This window comes from Stegostoma tigrinum, chromosome 18, assembly GCF_030684315.1.
Source record: "Stegostoma tigrinum isolate sSteTig4 chromosome 18, sSteTig4.hap1, whole genome shotgun sequence".
NCBI classification, from domain to species: domain Eukaryota; kingdom Metazoa; phylum Chordata; class Chondrichthyes; order Orectolobiformes; family Stegostomatidae; genus Stegostoma; species Stegostoma tigrinum.
The window spans coordinates 50,384,165-50,399,589 of record NC_081371.1 but is presented as its reverse complement, the minus strand read 5'-3'; the positions used below and the strand labels follow the sequence as shown (position 1 = coordinate 50,399,589).

General features: G+C 41.4%; 1 protein-coding gene across 6 annotated transcripts in view; it reads right to left on the bottom strand.

Moving 5' to 3' along the window:
* Positions 1-14,452, bottom strand: part of atp2b1a (ATPase plasma membrane Ca2+ transporting 1a) — a 98,727-nt gene extending 84,275 nt beyond the window's left edge. For 2 of the 6 annotated variants that reach the window (XM_048548457.2, XM_059652529.1), the window contains exon 1: positions 12,709-12,840. The gene's annotated coding sequence lies outside the window, so the exon portion shown is untranslated. The other 4 variants (XM_048548458.2, XM_048548456.2, XM_048548459.2 and 1 more) reach the window with 4 other exon arrangements.
* Positions 14,453-15,425: the final 973 nt, after the last annotated feature.

Genomic DNA, 15,425 nt, shown 5'->3' with positions numbered 1-15,425 from the left:
ATGGTGTGGACCTGTTGGGCTGGAGGGCCTGTTTCCATACTGTAGGTAATCTAATCTAATCTCTTTCCTCCCTCCCTCTTAACTTTTTGATCCAGTCTTTTTTTTCTTTTAAAACTATGGAAAAAGATAAAGAGAATTATGGTCACTGGTCCCAAAGTCCTCAGTCACTGGCCCTCCCACGTTTCCTAGGAAGAGGTCAAGTTTTGCACCTTCTGTAGTAGGTACATCCACATACTCAAATTTTCTTGTAGATTCAATAAATTCCACTCCATCCAAGCCTTTGACTCTACAGCAGTCCCAGTCTATGTTTGGAAAGTTAAAGTCCCCATACCATAACCATCCTACTAGTTTTGCATACAGCAGATCCCCATACAAGTGGGTCGAGAACCCAGTATTTCCTACCACCACCCAAAATAAACATATTTCAAACAAATGGAGATTCACCCAACTGGCCATTAAGATCAGCAAAAGACAAGCAAATATTTAAGACAACCATGGAATTAGGTTTTTAAATGTCCAGGAGGTAAGCTGCTTTAGACTGGCAGAAAAAAAAAGAGTCAGGAGGGACATAGACAGGTTAAGCATGTGGGAAAACAAGTGAAATATAATGGGAGAAAACACTGACGTTATAAACTTTGGCAGGAAGGAGAGGAGCCAGAAATATATTTTTTAAAATGTGTAAAACTACAGGACAGATCTAGGGGAGGTCCTCATGCATAAAATCAAAGCTACCACACAGAGCAAATGATCAGAAAGGCAAATGTCATGTTGGCCTTTCGTCCAAAAGGGACTAGATTGTAGATTTTGCTAAAGCATTACAAGGCAGTAGTCAGATCACATCTAGGAATAGTGAACAGCTTTTGTCCCTGAAAAAGGAATTAGTAACACTGGAGACAGTCCAAAGAAAGTTTAATAGACTGAGACCAGGTACAGAAGGACTGCCTCAGAGGCTGAGCCTATACTCAAATGGAATATAGGCGAATGAGAAGTGACCTTATTGAAACATGCAAAGATTCTAATAGGATTTGAGGATAGCTTGGAAAGGTTGGCAGATCCCTTTGTGGGAGAGTCTAGGGCCAGAGGGCATAATCTCAGAGTAAGCACTCATTTCAAAAAGGTGAGGTAAAGGCAAATTAGAGTTGAATTTTGTAGCTTTACCAGAGCAGAGCATTGTTGAGGCTGTGTCATTGAAATATATTCAAGGCCAAGACAGACATTTTACAGTTAGGATTAAAAGGGAAGACAGACAGGAAAGTACAGCTGAAGAATCATATCAGGCATTCTCATTGAATGGCAGTAGACTAGATGGGATGCAGGAGCAGAAGTAGACATTCAGCCAACGGTTTTACGGATTTCAAGTTTGCTCAAATGCCAAAGTGAACACGTCCAAGCGATTGAAATTTAAGGATTTTGAAAAATGAGGATATGGGCATCACTGGTAACAATCTTTACCAATTCCCAACTAAGTGATGGTTGTGGTGATCTACGTGCTTGACTATAACCAAGTGGCTTACCAAACAAAGGGTAGTTAACTTCACTTACTGCAAATAGCAAAATGAACAATGCGAGCCTCAGACTAAAACCTAGATTTTTTTTAGGTTCCGAGGTCGAGCAATGATATGGATTTACTCTGAAGAAGCAAATGGAAGCTGAATGGAAAGCTTCAGCTAGTGTATACTAGCTCTTTGCCACAGTAATCCAAAGACATGCAACCTGATTCATTCCAGTGCTATTCTTCTTCCAGCACTTTATATATAGCCAACAGTCCACTGCTCCTTACAAAAGTTAGCGTTTCAAACTATGCCAAGAGATTCCTCCTAATTAGGAAGTGGATGGATGGCGAGACCCGTGGCATATCCAGATGACTTACTGCTTATGTGGCTTGCTTTCAGGCTCCAGGCTAGCTCAGAGCGACAGCAGCATCACCATGAGGACTTCTTACTAGTTATACCTTGTTCTGAAGCTTCCACCATAAATCCCTTATACATAAACATGGAATAAAAGGGACATGGGCCACAAGCTATACACTAAAGTTATTAACTAACTTGAGCTCAAGACTGTAAATCCCACAGGTAGAAAATGAAATGAAGTGTTGTTCCTCCAGGTTGCATCAAGCTTGTTACAAGACTATAGCAAGCCCAAATGTTGGCATGATAGTAAGATGGTTTAATGAAATGGCAAGCAATTAGGTCAAGGATTTCAGATGGACAAAGCAGTCTGCATTTGGCCTTGCCAACTTGGGAAACTGCATGAGCAAACAGCAGACTAAATTAAAAACAAAAAGAATAAAACACTGCCTCACTTGGAAGATGCAGTTGGAGCCTTAACAGTAAGGAGGAAGGTGGTAAGTGGCCAAGCTTTATGCCTGCAAAGGCCAGAAAGGTGCCAAGCAGGACTAGATATAGGAATGTCATCCATGACGCTTCTTGCTAATTTCCATCCTTTCAGCTTCAGACAGTCCATTTCAGGCTCCTCTTGCTCTTGGCTTCACTTTTTGCATTTCTGCAGTTAGGTGTCCAACATCCACCATAAACCCAATTTCCAGTTTACCTAAACTATGCTTTCTTACAGATTCCTGCAAGAATTCAAATCCAAATCTCCCAGTCTCCCCATCTCTAATTATTTAGGTAGTGATACCTTCTAGCAGGATGCCCTTGCCCCACCATTGTTGACAGCCCTCAACTGGTGTCCAAATCATCTCCTGCATTCTGCCCTCACTCATTTCTCTCACCTCAGAACAGCAACAGGGTTTCTTGGTCACTTACCATTTCACCAGTTTCCACATTCAAAGAGCAACCCTCTATTTCCAGCTCCTTTAATGAAATCAAGTGCAACCTTCACCTCTACTCTGAGCATTCTGCAGAGACTATGCCTTGACTGACAACATAGCCCATTTCTCCATCACTCCCATCCACCACACCTTCCCCTGAAAATCATGTGGTGTAACTGTTGCCCATTCACCTTCCTATCCAAGAAGGATGGGAAATCTTCCAGGTGAAGCAGTATTTGTACCACTTTCATTCTCATCTACTGTATTCACTGCTCAGTGCATTTACATTTGACATGATGAGTCACAGGCTGGATGACTTTTTTGCAAAACACTTCCACTTTAAGACCCAGTTTTCTTCCAGTTGCTTAGCATGTCAACAAGCCACCCTTGCTCCCATGCCAACATCCTGGACTTATTAGTCAAATGCAAGCAGGAGGACACCTCACTATCCATTTAGGCACAGCCTCTGACACTGGAGTTCCACAACATATTAAAACAAAACAAAGAGGTCATGGTTTGCTCACATTTCTTCTTCATCCCCAGCCTTGTGACTTCATCTGTCTTGCTCACAGCAGACTGGACCTACATTCTCCTTTTCCACCCATTTTACATGTCATTACCATCAGCGTATTCTAAATATATTCCACTCATTCTTCCTCCACACTTTGGTTATAGCACAAGACTCCAACTTTCCAGCCACTAGCAATTGTGAAAAGTCATATTAGACTCCGTCTATTCAGATGCTACAAACCCAGATTCTCTAGCAATGACGTCCATCGTTTTCAGCACTTAAATTGAAAGGGCTATCCAAAAGTATATTCGTGCTGAAAAGCTAGCATGTTCAGAAATATTTCTGGAATGCTCAAAAACCAGATCCTGGTTGTTAGTCTAGATAATCTTGACAGAAGCCAGGAAACAAAAGCCCAGACTTCAGACAGACAAGTTGGGCTAAAGGTCCTGTTTCTATGGTGTATGAACATGACACTAATTGCCTGAAGCAGCACCAATGTGAATCAACAGTTTCAGTTAAAATCTTCAATGCTTCACTGAATTATATTCTACTGCAATGTTCATTGAACCTCAAAGATCTCCAGCCTTGCAAATCAATATGATAAACACAAGAGTTCATGGTCAGAGGTTAATTCTGATTGGTTGCAGTGTTCAAAGCACTGAAAGTTAAAAAAACTCAAGCCACCAGCTTACCATATCTTTAACTGCCCAATTAAAAAAGTGTAACCACCCAAAACTTTAGAAATATTTCTAAACACCAAAATTGTAATGGTTTAATTACAAACTCTTCCCAGAGAAGCATTCTTCGACTTTGCATCATGATGATCATCAGCACAGGTAAGTGACGCGGTTGGCCAGTTTGGTGATTTGAGTATGAAGCCATCTCATTTGTATGACTGCCAGTTAAAGTCTTATGATTAAAACTACCTGATACAGTTTTTGCACTAAGTTTGTTCATTTTAAAGAGCTCCCTCAAACGGTTGAGATACAGCAAACTGTCACAGGAGAATCTTAACCAATAAATCTAAAAGCTCCTAATCTGGTAATAAACCAGACATTTCATGCAAGAAAAAGGGGAGTAGGAAACATGGTTTCATCTTCAAATATATCAGGACACATGTTGAGCAATTTTAAATAAACAGAACAGCTCTCAAATAAGAATACTACAAGTTAAAAGACACCCAGTTTACATTAAGGAAGCAGCTTCACTGTATGCCTGTCATGGTACACTAATAAAAATTCACATCAGGCTTGCAATGTAATTTTCCATTGTCATACCCATGAACAGTGGATAGATCAGATAATGTGATATGGACAGACACTTCAATTATTAATTAAAAGTAAATTGGAGCAAACAGGCCAGCAGATAATTCAGGTTGATGACTCCAACAGTTGAACAGCAAGTCATTTCATCAGTTTTTATTTTTAGTACTTGTGCAAAAATACTGGAGTAAAATGCATTTGCTACTACCGCTAGAATTCTGCAAGAGGCTGGAGATGTTTTGGTTTTTAAAAAAGCAACAGCCTAAACTAAACCTTCAAGATGAAAGTTTTATTGCAATGAATCCAACTCTGTATCAGGTCTGAATACAAAAACAAAAATATTCAGAATTTAAAAAGCTACAAAAGCAACTTTGGGGGATTTTCTCAAAAAAAGTCTTATAAAATCTAAGAATTAATGTTAGCATGATCCCCTGACACTTCGAAAAATAGAGATTTTCAAAGACTTCAAATTGTAACATTTGAACTACAAGTTTTTAAATTCAAAATTCTAAGTTAAAAATTCATATGATCTCAATCAAGCATTTTCCCATACTTTTGGGAAAAAGTTGACATGAAAATTTGAAATAAGGATGTCTCTAGTTACTAAAACCCACCATGCTATTTTTGCATGATTTGAAATCAGAATCATTTGCCGTGATTTTTGCAAACAGTTGTTTACTTCTGCTTCATTGCTCAGGTTCCCTTTATACAGTGCTCCTGCCTCCCAGACATCTTCCTTCAGCACACCAAGTTCAAAGCAATTCACCACAGATCCGAAAACCAGACCAACTAGGACCCCACTTAGAGATAAGAGGTTAAAAAATCTCAAATCTTGCCTTCACTACAACACATTTGTATTGAAAACAAGTTCCACTATTCTGCCTTTTGTTACAAAACTGGATTACATAGCAGTCAGATGAGTGTACAGGACATTGGCAGAGTCTCTTCTAGAATATTGTGGCCAGTTCTAGTCACTTAGTTATAGGAAGGATATCAAGCTGGAGGGGGTCTAGAAGAGATTTACTAGGATGTTATCAAGTATGGAAGGTTAGAACTTTTATCCCCCCACTGGAGCAAAGGAGACTGAGAGGCAACCTTATAAAATCATGAGGGATATAGATGGAGTTAATGGAATAGGGATTTCAGGACTAAGGGCCATATTTCAGGTGAGAGGAGGGAGATTGAAGATAGACATGAGGGGCAAGTTTTTGTTTTAATAGGGTGGTTCATGCATGGAATGAACTTCCAGGGGAAGTGAGGTTCATGAGTACAAATACTTTCAAAAAGACATCTGGATAAGCACACGAACAGGCAAGATATGGGCCAGGGACAGGCCGGTGGGACTGGTTTAGTTTGAAATTATGGTTGGCATGGACTGATTAGACCAGAAGGTCTGTTTCTATGCTATATGATTATGACTGACATTTAGAGCTTTCACTATTTCTTCCTTCTTATTTCTCAGTACTATCAAGTGACTCGAACTAGTACAGGAAATATGGTGCAGAAATTAGATAACATGTCAGATTTGTACTGTTTAAATCAGCCTTGATCAGAGATTGCAAAGAATAACAAGGCAAGACAGAATCTTTTCTTCTACAGGTTGACAGTACCACTGCCAAGACTTGCATTTGCTGCCCTTCCCCAATTACCTTTGAACTGAGCATTTCAGAGGACAGTTGAGTCAGTGGAGGGGTTTGGATCACATTTAGGCCAGATGATTAAAAATGGCAGATTCCTCATCTAAAAACAGGAGGCTAGTAATCCAGATTGTGATTTTAAAAAAAAAAGAAAAAACCAACAATAGTTCAAGACTTGCTTTCATCTCCAGATTTGCTGCTAATTCATTTCAAAGAATTCAAGCTGCCAAAGCAGGATTTGAACTTTTGTTGGATCAGCAGTGCTCAGGACTATAAAAGTCTAAAGACATTACCATGTAACTGTCTCCCTGGTAGAAGGGAAACAGGATGAACACAAATTTTTCCATTAAAAGGATATGGACTTTATGAAAAGTATAAGGGATATTGAGATATTTCAGACATTTTCATTTGAAGAAATTTAATCTTCCAACAATTCAAGACAGATACTAGCTTACCTTCAGGCAATTTGTATTGTTTTCAGTTAGGACATACAACAATTTGAGCACTAATCCAGTTTAAGAAGAAACAATTTTCAAACATGTCAGTCAGTTGTTTGCATGATGGTGCAATTGGACTTCACTGAAACAGTTTGCCAATATCGTAATTTAAAATCCAAAACACTGCTGGAAATCTGAAAGTACTAAGCATGTTACAGGTTGGGCAGCAACTGCAGGAAGATTCAATAATAATTCAGGTTGATAATTTAACACTTCAGGGCACTTGCTGACCCAGATATCTCCAACATTTGTTTTCATTTCAGTTTTTATGCTAGGCTTCCAGGGATACTATGAGTTAAATCAGACATTAAATTTTGAACATCTTCGAGGGGGCTGATGCACAAAAAGCATACATCTTTAAATAACCCAAATGACTTGATGGCATACTTACATTGGAAACACGTTCATAGATAGCACAGAATGCATAATGCACTACACATGGTCACATTATGCATGCACCAACTTTCAACCACTCAAAACAAATTAGTTTTGGGACTAGGCACAGATCAAGGTGATAAAAATCTACCTTGTTTTCAAACCTGTAGCAGTATGTAAGACTTCTGTTGCTGGCACTGAGGTTAACTTACTTGATAATCAGGTGCACTTAGGGTAGGATTATCAAACTCAAGATGTCATCTTTTCTCCTTCAGAAAAGTGTACAAACATGGTGGTCCCATTGATGTAAGTCAGTTACTCATTTAAGCTACCTCCACAATTACCATAGTTCCAGAGCTATATCAAAACTCAAATCTTACCCATATAATAAAGTGTGAGGCTGGATGAACACAGCAGGCCAAGCAGCATCTCAGGAGCACACAAGCTGACGTTTCGGGCCCAAAACGTCAGCTTTTGTGCTCCCGAGATGCTGCTCGGCCTGCTGTGTTCATCCAGCCTCACATTTTATTATCTTGGATTCTCCAGCATCTGCAGTTCCCATTATCTCAAATCTCACCCATACTTGATCTTAATCTTTTCACTCTCTGGCACAACCTTTTACTTCACCTCAAAGTTTGCTGCCTCAACCAACTGTCCTAAATTACAGATAGTCAGAATCATACAACATGGAAAGAGACCCTTTGGTCCAACCAATCCATGCCAAAACTATTGCAACTAAAACTAGTGCCACCTGTTGGCTGACTCATCCCCCAAGGTTTTCCTATTTGTGTACTTAACCAAATGTCTCTTCAAATGTTGTAATTATACACACGCCCACTACTTTCTCAGTAAGTTCATTCCACACATGAGCCATCCGCAAAAAAAAAGTTTGCCTCCATCTTTGAAAAATCTCCCTCCTGCCCTTAATCATATGATTTTATCACCAAAATCCAGTAGATCCTGGTTCAAGAAAATTTTGAAAAACAAAAAAGGGGCAAAGAAAAAGAGAATGGAAATAGGCAGGCAGAAAAATTCAGGAAGGAGTTCTGGAAAGTAGGACAATAACGGCCAAACTCTGCACAACCAGTGGGAAGGCTGTACTTTGCAATGTTTTGTTAATTACATTCTCAAAGAAAATGTCATGCCACTTAATTCAGAATTGAAGAGGTCCCTCTGAGTCCTAGAAGATGTAACAAATTAGACATATTTCTTGACAGGGTTGAGTGTAGAGGCTGTGACAGGTAATTTAAAAACAACCAGCATTTGTTCCCAGTTTCCTGCTCAGTAGCCACATAAGCACACAATGTAAAGTCTGAAAGAAAAACAAGACAGCATGCAAAATCTAGTAGTACTAATGGCATCGATAAGAGGAATCACCACTCCCCAGGGTCTGCATCACCACATTTGTACTACAATGCTGTCAGATTTGGCCTGTGTTTGCCTCTGGCAGCACTGATTTAACATTGGCCATAACAAAAACAATGTAACAAGTATATGGGACAAATCTATCCTTGGCAGCCTGTATACAATATAGTGGGTAAAACAGGCTTGAAAGTCTGTTGGAAAAAACCTGAAAACTCCAGATAGAATCACTACCTTCAAAAAAAGAATCTACTAGTAGCTGCACACTTCAAGTACAGACATTTGACTCAAAAAAAGTGTCTTCAAACAGTGTTTAAAATCTCAAAGATCATTCCTGTGCCCACAGAATCATACCAACTTTAAAGTAGGTTATTCAAATACATCCTAAGCAAGTCTACTTGCACTTTTATTCCTGGTCATGACTGACTTGGATCAGCTTTCCCCTACTTTCAAATCATCCACAACCCATTCCTTTTTCTTATGGATGCAACCATCCAATCTCATGCAGCTGTCTAACTAAAAACTTATGATATTTTGGAATCTACATGAATGACACCATTTAGTACACACAGTCTCCACCCAACATTAGCAAGCCATATACAGTGGGAATCCTTCAAATGATTAAGATTAACAGAGGTAGAAATTAACTGCAAGATTTCTGTATTCCTTGATCAGTAAAAGTGAAATAACATGGTGAAAACAATACAACAGATACAACTTTTAGTCAAGATGAAAAACCAACAGCTCTTACCTCCAGTGGAAGTTTTTCTTTAAATATAGCCCATGAACATTACTGAAACCAAAATTTTAAGTAAATCAGCTATTCATAAACAATAGACAAAAAAGTTGCTTTAAAAGCTCAGCAGGTCTGGCAGCACCCATGAAGGAAACAGTTAACATTTCAGGTTCAATGACCCTTGCTCAGAACTTTTATTTAGCTATTTGTAAATGCTGAAAAACACTAGAGGAAAAAACACAACCTAGGTGTTGTTTAAGTTACTGCACACCAACTTTACTACTGATTTACAGTTTCACTTTGTCCACAAGGACAGACAAAGTAATAATAAAACAGTTGCATGTGCAGTACAAGTCATTACAAAACGATGTCAACCACTGAATCTATTCTGTACCTGGGAATAGTTTGGTGTTGACAAGAGAAGCAAAGATTGGATTCTCGTTCACCATAACAGCATGCAACAAGCTGTCACCATCCCCAGAAGTGGGCCCTGAAAACTACTAGATCATTTCAGTGTCTCTCCAAGCTTTACCACCTGAGTCAGGTATTAAAGCCAAAATAACATTGGAGGGAAGTTAAGAATGTTAACTCACTGGATTTCATAAAGTTTATATTCGCAATTAATATCCATTCAGCAGTAAACTCAGTCAAGAATCAAAGCCAAACTAGGGAAGTCAGTGACATTTCACATTTCCACATCAGAAGTTCCAATTTAGAACATTAACACATACACAATTATAGCCACTTTATGAACATACTTGGGTACACTACAAGTTTGTGTTAAACAGCTAAACAAATCTTACTTCAGAACAAAAAAGTGGCAATCCACCCATAAAACATGCCTATAAAAGGCATCCTTCCCAAGTAACAATGAAGCTGCTTCTACAGCTCATTCATCAACTATGTTGTTTATCACTGCAATTCTCTCATTACAGAAAATATTTCTTCCTTCTGTCTGGAATCCTCTTGAATCAGTACCACAAAGAAAATGCAGCTACAAAAGAGATGATTTCTTCACAATTCAGACCTTTTAGTTCTTAATTGCTGGCAAGCATAAAAATTCCAGAAGTCTAGTCTTGATCCACAAACTTTAAAGTCAGCTATCAGGGTTTATTTACTTCAGGGAATGTTTGAAAGTGTTGTTAAAAAACTCAAATGGTTTTGCTTTGCTTATATGATATAGAGTGAGTAATACTGCTACTTTCAGTGCAGTCTCTACTTGCTAGCTCAGTCATAGGGGGTGTGTAATGGCAGGCTGTGATAACAAGTCCAGTGCATGGGGTTGGGGGGGGGGGGGGGGTGTTCAGGTCCTAAAGTTATTCGAATGCAGTAAGTTCAATGTGGTCTCCTCTAAAGTGGGAGAAACAAAGCATAAACTTGGCAACTGTTTCACAGAACATCTACGTTTTGCTCACAAAAAAAAGACCATGAACTACCTGTTGACAAAGTGTGGAGCTGGGTGAACACAGCAGGCCAAGCAGCATCTCAGGAGCACAAAAGCTGACGTTTTGGACCTGGACCCTTCATCACCTCTCTGAAGAGTCCAGGCCCGAAACGTCAGCTTTTGTGCTCCCGAGATGCTGCTTGGCCTGCTGTGTTCACCCAGCTCCACACTTATCTTAGATCCTCCAGCATCTGCAGTTCCCATTATCTATGAACTACCTGTTGCCTGCCACTTCAATGCACCACCTTGCTCCCTCACCACTGTCTCCAGCTCGCTACAGTGTCCCAGTGAAGCCCAGTGCAAGCTGGAGGAATAACACCTCATTTTCCATTTGGTGACCCTACAGCCCTCCGGACTCAATACTGAGTTCAATAATTTTAGGGCCTAAACTCCCCCATGTCCCAGCCCAACCCCACCCCAGACACCAGGCCTTGTCATCACAGCGTGCCAATACACACCCCTAATCAGTCATTAACAACCAACCATTCACCCTCCCAGCCAGATCATTAGCAACTCCTTTGTCTGTCCAACTGTCTTGCTCTCTTTGGGCTCTATCTTATTGTTTACTCCCTACCCCACCCACAGTCCTATTTTCTGCATATAAACTGACGTTTTCCCAACCACCATCAGTTCTGAGGAACGGTCACCAGACCAGAAACTAACTTTTTTTCCTTCAGATGCTGCCAGACCTGCTGAGCTTTTTCCAACAACTCTGTTCCTGATTTACAGGAGCTGCAGTTCTTTTGGATCTTATTACGAATCGTTTTAATAACGTTGAGGCTAGAGATTTTTTTCTTGTCAAACCATTGAGGTCTGTTTTAACATGCTTTTAAAAAAACTTGTAAAACAGTTTTCTTCAGGCAATGACAGCTTGAACATTAAGTTACCGTGATAGTTCTCTACCAATCCACTTCCTTGCAAATAAGTAAGGAGATTAATTTAAGGCATCTGGAACCGTTAAGAAAGGCCACAAAACAAGTTTACTTTCTAATTAATCCTAAAGATGTCTGCATATACTACTATTAGATTCGAGCACAGGTAGATCCGTTAACTTGCTGCAATGAGTTGACCCACCATTGAAAAAATGAAAAGTGGAAACACAACACAGTGTGGCCATGCTTCTGGCTATGAAATACTGTACTTCGGCCGCCATTTAAAAATGGTGTGTCAACGACCCTGTTCTGCAAATACAGTATTACTCCCAATCAGGAGTGGACACCGCCACAGTTCGTTTGGAGCCAGATGGTCCTGGTGTGTGATCAGTGGCCGATGGCGTAACACTGCTCCCAGCAAGAGTAATCACTTTCTAGGTGGGTGGACAAATGGTATTGCGAAAACAGTTAAAGAAAATCCAAAGGATTCCCCCTCCGAAAGCGATTTCTATAACGCCCTGGACTCGGTTTCATTTTTTAAAAAATCCCCGAAGCTGACCACGTGTCTAGTTAGTGAAAACCAAATTTTCCCGAGCCCTTACAACACATGCCTTCACTCCCCTCCCTCGACGTACACATTTCGAAAATTAGCTCACCCTGTCTGTTGAATGAACAAATCCGTACTAACTTACAACTTTAACAGGAACTGACCAACAAAGCGTTTGCTCTAGCCCAGTTCCTCGGTCGGAAGATGCTCACAATTTAATAACCCCTGTCCCGAAAAAGGGCTCCCTACATCAGATATCTCGTGATTAATCCAAGTTTGGTCTACCTATTAACTGTATCAGCCCTTCAGAAAGCTACAATTCGTTACATGTTATTCTGGAAATGTCAAATGCTAGCACCACTCTCTAGATGGCACATCTTCCTCAATAAGTGAGGCAATTTTCTTATTTAGTTGATTATGTTCAGCAACACATTTTCCATGGCAAATAACCGCTAGAAAAAGCAGCTAGAAACCAGAGTCAAGGCTTTAAAGGACAGCCTGGTTCAAATCCATTTGTCTTTCGAGTCCATGTTGAGCCCACCTGGGGACACTTTTCAGAATGCAATGGGCAATTGTAACAAGCAAACATCGAATGGATCTTCGGATACTATACCCCGCGCTGTCATTTCTAGTGGGGGGAAAAAACATGAAAGCCAATGGGTAACAATCCTGAAATTTATACTGAAATTACTCACCACACGCCAAGATTGATTACCGATCAACGGATCCCAATACTGAATGCTACCGGCACAAACAATTCAACATCTAGTCGTTTGTGTTGAACTATCATCGGGCCACCAACCCTGCTCAAGGATGATTCATGAAGGAACTTACGTCTTATAAATACGGATATAATTACAGACGTTGGTACAAGATGGATGATTAGAATGATGTGAAACCGGCCCAGGTATCATATGGGTGTTGCCATTTGATGGGGTTTGGAAGCTGGTCCGAAAGAGACGCCTCCACCGAGGGAGGAATTCAGAACGTTACAGACAACCTCACTGGTTCAGACGAGAGCGATTTTTGCGAAGTTCAAACCCGTAACTAGCTTATTGTCCCCAAGTACGTGTTGAATATCCTTCCTAAAATACACCTCGGTTACATAATTCGATAGATTTTGCAACCCATTCGGACTCGGGATAGAAGTCCTCCGGAGTTTAGAATAAACACTTCATTTTCGCACAATTTGGTGCCACAAGCGATCCACCGGATGAAAGCGAAAACCGGTTGTAACAGACTTGCGAGCGGGGGTGGGGAAACCCCGGCTCATTCTTCTACTTCCAATACAAAACGGCGGAACATGGAACCAAATTCCACACCAGACAGGAACAGAGAAGAAAAAGAAAGAGACAGGCAGCAGCTGTGGGAGCGAGCTGGGTGGGTGAAGTTGAATCAATTTCATTCAAGGTCAAAACAGCTCAAGCTTTAACTATAAGAGCACCTGGAGATGAAACCGAAGCTTGCATTGCAGTTAGAATAGTAGTGATAAAAATAAACATGCATCAGGCAAATATTCACAAAACTTAGGATGGACATTTGCAAGACGTTAGCCCAATAAACAAGTACAGACAATTATCCCGGATCCACAAAGCTGAGGCTTCATTTACAGAATGGCCTCATGCAAAAAAGTGGCAGTTTGCTTACAGTGAAAGGCAAGCCAGCTCTCTAAAAGCGTACAGGGTGAAAAAAATACCTTCCTAATACAGGAGAGCGACAGCCATACATAAGAGACATGAGAGCTTACCTGGTGCAGAAAATCCTCCTGCAAATAGCGAGACATGTAGAAGCTAAGCGCAAAAAGAGAGAAACCCTACCGATAGAACTTTGTTTTTAAAACACCCCCCCCCCCCCCCCCCACCTTGCTCTCCTGCTTCCAGGTCAGGACAGCCCTGGGCGGACCTGCTGCCGGCAGGGGGTGGAGGAAATCTGCCCTTTCCCCTCTGACCTCCAGGCAAGAAAAAATAAGCTAACAACCCCAACTTAAAGCTAAGAGCAGAGGCCGTCGCCGATTTCAGTGTAACGTTGCAGCAAGTAAATACGTATGGTCGCTTAGCTCGGTTTTAAAGGAAAAGGAGCGGTAAAATTGAGGTTGTTGCCTCGAGCGAGGGCTACCTACCTCCCCTCGCCCTCAGCAACAGGCCGGTTCCTGACTGACCCGCTTAGAGGCTGCTTCAAGCATAAGCACCCATCAAACCTGAGGCTGTTCATTAAAGGGTGATGATGGTGGGAGGGGAGGGGGATATTGTTGTTTGTTTGTGTGGGGGAGGGGAGGGGGAAATCGAGGCCTATTGCAAACAGGTGGATGAAGGAGGTCTGGCTAAATACGTTAGACTAACTCGAGCAGGAGGAAGGGACAGTGACAGCTTTTTTTCTCTCTATCTTTCCTCTCCCCTCCCCCACTCGCCCTGTCCCTCTTCACACTCTCTCTCCTCTCCCCTCCCCCCACTTAACCCGAGCCCCCCCCTCCCGCCGCCGACCGCGTCATGTGAGTGGCGGGCCCGCCTCGCCATTGGAGAGCGGGGCCGGCTTGTCCCGTCCTATCGCCACCCTCCTCCTCCCCGCCTTCAGGGGGCGTGGTTACTGGAGTCTTGCGGCAGGCGGAGAAGCATGGAACCGTCTGACGTAAATATTTCCATGACGCCAACAAGTCACGCCTTTCCACACGTCATCGCCCCGCCTTCTCCGTCCTGGGTGCGTCTTCATGGCACATGGGCTGGTTGGGCTGATTGACAACTCATCGCCGGGCTAGCTCGTCCATGTAAGAGAAGCCTTTGGGTTTCTGCAACATTAGTTATTATTTTCGATTGTTATTAACTCGTTCCGCAGTACTGAACGCTACCCAATATAACCTGATTTAGTTCTTCCCAGTACAAACGCTCTGTAAACCTGTCGGGATTGACAAAACACCGAGTGCCCTCAGTGCGAAATAATTTGCAAGGTTACAGAGAACCTGCTAAATATGCCCATTCACAAGGATGGCTGGCTGAATGCGGAACAGCCCAATTTCTAGTCGATATCTCTGTTAATGTTTATTGCAGTGCGTGGATGCGAGTGTAACATCTTGAATGTTGCAGTGATACAGACAGGCTTGCTTTGATGTCAAGAATTGGAATTAGTTAATTTTTGTCTCAAGATCAAAGGAAGCGTTTTTAATATGCGTTCAATATTACTTACAGTGCTTAAAATATTACTAACAATGGAAAACAGCATTTTATTTTTAAAACGTACATTAAAATTGTCGTCAGAGATAGTAGGAACTGCAGATGCTGGAGAATTTGTGGTAACAAGGTACAGAACTGGATGAACACAGCAGGCCATGCAGCATCAGAGGAGCAGGAAGGCTGACGTTTCGGAAGAGTCTAGGCCCAAAACGTCAGCCTTCCTACACCTCTGATGCTGCTTGGCCTGC